Raw genomic sequence first — 7,419 nt, forward strand, 5'->3', positions numbered from 1 at the left:
TCTCCAAGGATGGAGACTCTGGGGAACCTGTCCTTGGTCACCTTACAGTAAAAAAGTGTTTCCTGATGTTCAAAGGGAACCTCCTGTGTTTCAGTTTGTACCCATTGCCTCTGGTCCTGCCACTGGGCACCACTGAAGAGAGCCTGACTCCGTCCTCTTTGCACATTCTTTTCAGGTATTTAAAGACATTGATGGGATCCCCCCTGAGCCTTCTCTTCTCTATGCTAAACATACCAGCTCTCTCAGCATTTCCTCATAGGAAAGATACCCCAGACCCTTCATCACCTCCGTGGCACTTTGTAGAACTCTCTCCAGTGTGCCCATGTCTCTCTTGTACTGGGGAGCCCAGAACTGGACACAGCACTCCAGCTGTGGCCTCACCAGTGCTGAGCAGAGGGGAAGGATCACCTCCCTCCACCTGCTGGCAATGCAGGTGCTTAGTGCAGCCCAGGATACCATTGGCCTTCTTTGTGGTAAGGGCCCATTGCTGGCTCATGTTCAACCTGGTGTCCACCAGGACCCCCAGGCCCTTTTCTGCAAGGCTGCTTTCCAGCTGGGTGCCCCCCAGCATATAGGGTAATGGAACCTTAACTGAAAGTCTACATTGCTCAGGTCTTCTGAGAATTCAGTAAGAACGTGCAGATAGATATAAAAACTTAATCCTAGAGTAAGCACATGTATACAGAATACTTTGCTGTCAAAGATCAAAAGCATCAGTGTTTTGGGTAACGGGATTTAACATAGGGCAGAAAGGAGTTTTTCACCTTGGTAGTAATATTAACTAATATTAGAAGCTAAATTAGCTGCTTAATTAATATTAGCTGCTTTCCAGCTGGGTGGCCCCCAACATATACTGGTGCCTGGGGTTGTTCCTCCCCAAGTTCAGGACTTTGCACTTTCCCTTGCTGAGGTTCCTGTCAGCCCATTTCTCCAGCCTGTTGAGGTCTCTCTGGATGGCAGCATGATCCTCTGGCATTATCAGCCACTCCTCCTGGTTTTGTGTCATCTGCAAACTTGCTGGGGGTACACTCTGCCCCATCATCCATATCATTAAAAAAGATGTAAAACAGGACTGGAACCAGTATTGATCCCTGGGGTACACCGCTAGTCACTGGCCTCCCAGTAGACTTTATGCTGTTGATCACCACCCTCTGGGCCCAGCCATTCAGCCAGTTTTTAACCCACCTCACTGCCTGCTCCTCCAGCCCATACACCAACTGCTTCTCTAGGAGGATCTTATGGAACACAGTGTCAAAGTCTCCCTGCAGTCCAGATAGACAATAGCCACTGCTCTCTTCTCATCTACCAGCCATGATCCCTGGCATTATCTCCTGCCCTCTCTATGTTCGCAGGTTTGTTTGTCCTTGACCTACCTCCATCCCTTCTTTTCTCTGCATTTGGCCCTTCTCAGAAACATCTTGTAACAGCTATATCTCCAATATATCTCTCCACTCAAACATGCCATAGGTTTGCTCTTTCCCATGAGATCCATGACAATCTTGTTTTGCTCCTTATCAGTTACAATGTTCTGGCTGAGCCTCTCCATGGATATACCTGAGAAGTTCCTTCAGTGGCCCATCAGTCAGTGACTTGAGACCCTGGGTCTTTGACATTGCTTCTGTTATCTCCTTTTCATTAAGGTTTCTGTACCTAGGTGTTTAATTTTATACTTTTCCTGCCTCTTGTCCTAGTGTTTTAAGGATAGACCAGATAGCCTTACATTCCACGTGTCACTACAGCTCATATAAGTGCAGTGTATTTCCCTGGAAAGCATCTGAGAGTAATATCCCAACCAGTGTTTTCCTGATTTCTTTTTCGGATGGGTTTCTCTTCTTCATTCACTATAGTGGGGCCTAGGGAGACTAGGCTTCCTAAATGTAGCCTTTGGGAATATTACGTTTATTCTCAGTGAAAGTCAATGGCACGTATGTACCTCAATCAGGTTTAGAAGTTGGACTTAGATCAGCCTCAGGCTATTTATAATCATTTTACCTTCCCAATAACTTTCAGAAAACTGAAGAATCCATTTTATAGGTGTCATAAATGTCAATAGCATATAGATGTCATATATATTTATGGTAATTTATCATTGTTATTAAAAATATATATATGGACAGTATAAAGAGGTTAGCCTCTTTGAGCAAACTGGACAAAGTATTGTTTAGATTTCCAGTGACTGAGAATAATAATTAACAGACGAGAAGGCACATATTAAGTAAGTTACACAAAAAAATTGGCAGATTATAACTGCTTTACATATTATACATGCAACTAAAAGATCTCACATTACAAATAGACTTCACAATTTTATTGTACAGGATGTTTGAAGGAGGATGGCGGTCTGAAGTCTCAAATAAAGACTCACAGTCAAAATGATTTGATAATTAATATCATAATGCAGCCCAACAAAATGCCCTACAACATCATCCCATCCAGCAGTGGGCAGTCACATGGCTCTTTGTAGACTGGTCAATGACATTACAGCCCCAAAGAAATTACCTCAAGTGCTTTGCCTAGTCTTTTCATAAAGTCATTGGGAAGAATTCCTATTAGGAATTAACAAGAAGAAATACACGATATGATAATTATAAAGCTAGAACCAAAGTATGTTTTCTTATTACTAACAGCAACAAGAAGTCTAAAGAGAAAATTATACCACCATGCAAAGATATTATAAATTTGCAGGCAGGATTCTAATAAAATGTATAAATGTATTAGAGCCATCTATTTGGGAAACAAATCATCTGCTAGCATTGGCACTGTAACAGATGTAATGGGATTACAGCTGGAACCAGCACTGAAACACCATGGCAGAAAAACTTAGTCCCCATATGTACGTCAAGTGAATAAGCAATGAAAATGTAAAATACAGCAGAGAAAAATGAGCACAATTTATTTTAGAAGTCACCACAAAGGACTTTTCTAAGGCAATCACAAACATCTATTACATTTCAAAGTAGCATTAGTTTGCCAAGCACTTAGGGGAGTACACATGGACAATAATAAGAAAAGACTTGTCATGTCTCGAATTGTTTTGGCTTTATTGCTGATTTCCATTTCAAAAAGTAGTTGCCATTTTGTAGACATGGAATATAGCAGGAGTTTTTAAGTAAGGAAGATTTTGGAATCAGTCAAGGCTATCTAAAATGTAGATACCTTTCCAGGAGAATTTGTAATGGTTCTTTTTGCTACAGTGTAATTTAGTGCTGTCATATAAGTAAATTTTTGAGTGTGAATAGCACAGAACGGAAAGATTTATTCGAAGTCTAGTTGGTATATAGGACTTCACTGTAAACACAGTTAGTGTGACTGTTTTGAAGCCTGAGGCTATAGCTTTCATTTCAAAAACTTCTCAACAAAGAAAAGATATTGAATCAATAAGCCTTGTCATTTCAAGGGAATTTGTATTCCATGGGTTTTATGTTCCCATCTATGTTTTGCATTACTAAATGACAACGAATGTCAATCATGATAATAGAGAAAATATCTTTGCTTACCTGAAATTTCCCTTATTTTGAAATAATAAAGTCCATAGAACTCCATTCTGGGAGGTTTCAGCCAGTGTAGCACAGAGTCAGACAAGACCTATCAGTCACCAGTAGGAAGGGTGTTTTTTGGGATACACTTCCAGGCACATGGCTTCCACAGCCAAAATATTTCTACCTAGTTTTGATGGAAAATAGCTTGAGGGAAAAAGACTACAATATCTACTAATGAAGCATATGGGAAATTCAACTTTGCAATAACATACCAAAATCTTTTTATGTCAGTGCCCATCTCTGTTTCCAAAGCAGCTTGGATTTTTGGACTTCATTAGTCAAGAAAGTCAACGTTATGTAATTCTATTTTATTTGCCTTCAGCCTGGAGTCCACAGTTCTATGATGATGGAGCCTCCACCGTACTGCACACACTGGTCACCTAGGGCACCATTCTGACACTTTGGCCTCCTAATTTTAGCAAGAAAAAACTATGTTTCTATTACATACTTTTTCCATTTGTGTATTTAGAATTGGTGTTGTCTTCTAAACAGACAGAGATTTCTGTTTTGAGACCTTTGAACATTTACACAGCCCATAGGTAAATTTCAGAATTGTCACCATCGCTCTGTGTATTCAGATTTCAAAATTTTGCAAACTCTCCTAGAGCAAGATTTTCACTCAAAGGTCAAGCAATGTTTTAAATTACTAAGTTGGCTTGTGTAAGGCATACAGAGACTTCCTAGGCATACTTTAAAAATTTTACTATTTTCTGAAGCAAGTTTACGTTTTTGACAGTTACTATTCTAATATTTGATTCTTAAACTCTATTTGAGCTGCTGGCCCTCCTAACCTATAGTGAAATACCATAAAGACACATCTGGAAGGATTAGAGTATATTTTTGTCCTGGTCTCTTTTGTATAAATTTCACATCCCTTCTTTATAAATGAGCAGAGCTAGGTCCTGAGGATTATATCCCTACGGTCTTCCATGAGGATGAACAACAAAAACATTGAAATTTTATCATTCATTTGTTTACATTTTTATAATCTCCTATAGAGGGAGTGAACTTAAGCAGAGAAATGGCTCTAAAAATATTTTAGAGCATGCAGCCCTCTCATTGTTCCCAAGGCTGAACTTTTTTGTCTCGCTTCTTCCAATTTAGCACCAACAGGCTCTCTCAAAGGAGGAAGGAGCTTCCCAAAAGCTCTGATCCTTGTTGCTGAATGGGATCTGTGTGGATCAGATATTTCCATGCTTCTGCTTTTAGCTGTCAGTACGGAATACTAATTGAGTTTCTGAAAGCTATAGCAAGTGACAGCATGGAAGGGCTGTTTCTTCCGAAAGTCTTTTGAGAACAACTGATGCTGGGTTTCTCCATTCTCCATTCTTTGTCTTCTGTCAGTGAGCTCCTGGGAAGCAGAAAGTTAGTGAGAATAAACTTTGTGGGTTGATATTGTGGGCAGCAGAATCAAGGAGGCTCATCCATTTCATGTGCTGTTTAATGAGATTTACATTTACCCAACTTTTGCAATCTCCATTACTTCATCAAAGGAAAAAGCAAGAAGGCCCTCTGAAATTGAAAATTGTTCTTGACTCTGCCTAAGCTCTGAGGTTTGAAAATTCAGCTCTTTAAAATGGGAGAATTTCTTACATTTATGCTCATTATTAGCCAGTGGAACCACATTTGAAGGCAAATCCTCTGCAGAAAGAGTGGAATTTTAAACTCCAGTATTACTTTCATTTTTTTAATCCACATACATTCCCCATAGATGACTGACACCAAACAGCATTGAAACCAGGAAAAGAAAGAGAATAAGTAAACACAGGAGAGAAACTGTCAAATTTCAAGTTATGGAAGATACATAGACTTAAGAAGAAAATGAAAACGAGTCAGTAGTGTCTCTTCCCTCTGGTCTTCACGGTCACTTTATTCCTGGCAATGGGGTAGAGCAGAAGAGAATATGGAAGGTGCAAAGAGAATCACGAAGTCTGATATGGTGAAACCATAGAAGTTAAAAGAATCACAGTGTATTGCTGATAGTAGCAATAAGGATTAAAATCTGTCTGGTTCCATTTGTAATTTTGCTATCACTGGTAACAACAGAAACAGGAAAAAAATACACAGTCACCAGCATAATATTCCTGGAGCTAGTAAATCATAGAATCATAGAATCATTAAGGTTGGAAAAGACCTCTAAGATCATCGAGTCCAACCATCGCCCCAACCCCACCATGCCCACTAAACCATGTCCCTAAGCGCCTCATCTACATGTCTTTTAAATACCTCCAGGGATGGGGACTCCACCACTTCCCTGGGCAGCCTGGTCCAATGTTTCACCACTCTTCCAGTAAAGAAATTTTTCCTCCCGTCCAATCTAAACCTCCCCTGGCGCAACTTGAGGCCATTTCCTCTCGTCCTATCACTAGTTACTTGGGAGAAGAGACCGACACCCACCTCGCTACAACCTCCTTTCAGGTAGTTGTAGAGCGCGATGAGGTCTCCCCTCAGCATCCTTTAAAGGATAATATAGACCAGATTGCACCCAGACCAAAAATAGAGGTGAGATGAAGAATTCTAAAAAGGATCAAAACTCTACACCAGCAGGTACACTGCATGGTACTTGGCCAAAACACTTATTTTTTTGTAGAATCAGAACTGCCCATTATGTTATTGATGAGCAATCACTAACACAGCAAAAACAAATATCAGCTGCTGCTATTACTTTAACCTCTAAAAAGAGATGGTTCAGACAAAAAAAATAGCACCAACTCTCTTGTGCTTAGTCATTTAAAACATTGCTTGACCTTTGAGTGAAAATCTTGCTCTAGGAGAGTTTGCAAAATTTTGAAATCTGAATACACAGAGCGATGGTGACAATTCTGAAATTTACCTATGGGCTGTGTAAATGTTCAAAGGTCTCAAAACAGAAATCTCTGTCTGTTTAGAAGACAACACCAATTCTTCGGTATAGAGATTGCAGAGGAAAAGAAAGGTCTCTTACTTATGTACTCTGCTATGTTTGTAGTAGAATTTTTCATCACTTTCTTAGGCAATTCTCTTTGCAAAGATTTCTGCACCAGGTTATTTATACAGTTACACTGAGATAGCTGTGATTATGGCCACAATGTGGCTACTGAGTTTTTTCAGAACACAAACAACCAGCGATGACCTTTACTATCTCTGGGAACTTACTTCTGTAGAGCCTATAGCATAAAACTCTGTTCATCTCTTCACTTCTTGCCCAGCTATCACCTTTCTCCACACCTAACCATTATCTGTGAAACCCCATGGCAGGGGGGTTGGAACTAAATGATCTTTAAAGGTCCTTCCCAACCCATACCATTCTATGATTCTAGAAGCAAAAGTTGGTCAAAGAAGATTCAAGGATTTCTGATCAGATGGGCAGATCCCAAAGAAGAATCACCCATGACACTATCGACTGTCTCAGACTTCCAGAAGAACCAATAACCAGTGCTAATTTTGCTGGAGATTTTGGCATATATACTAGTGTCTTCTAGAGACTGTTCCTGCAAGTCAGGTTTTAGATGCTGTAGAGAGAATGTTAAGAACTTGCTGTGGCAATAAAGGTTCAAGCTTGAAAAGATAAAATTAAAAAAAATAGTTTGAAGTAAATAAATCTTTAAAATTTCCCTTTCAGGGTATGAATTGTAGCAGGCAGGGCTGTCATCATGTAAGGACCTGTTCATAAAAAACTGAGGTCAACTTTTCTGTAGAAAATTTTCCTAAGAAAGGATATAACAGATTCCACCTAGAAGAAAAAAGTTTCCTTTTGTATCATATAACTGAGCTTTCCACTAAAAGTTCACCTGTTTTTACTGGTTTTTTTTTGTTTTCTTTAAAAATATTTGTCGCGGTTTAACCCCAGTTGGCAACTGAGCACCACACAGCCACTCGCTCACCCTCCCCCCCCGCAGGG

The sequence above is a fragment of the Aptenodytes forsteri genome, unplaced genomic scaffold (genome assembly GCF_000699145.1).
Source record: "Aptenodytes forsteri isolate BGI_AS27 unplaced genomic scaffold, ASM69914v1 Scaffold350, whole genome shotgun sequence".
NCBI lineage: Eukaryota > Metazoa > Chordata > Aves > Sphenisciformes > Spheniscidae > Aptenodytes > Aptenodytes forsteri.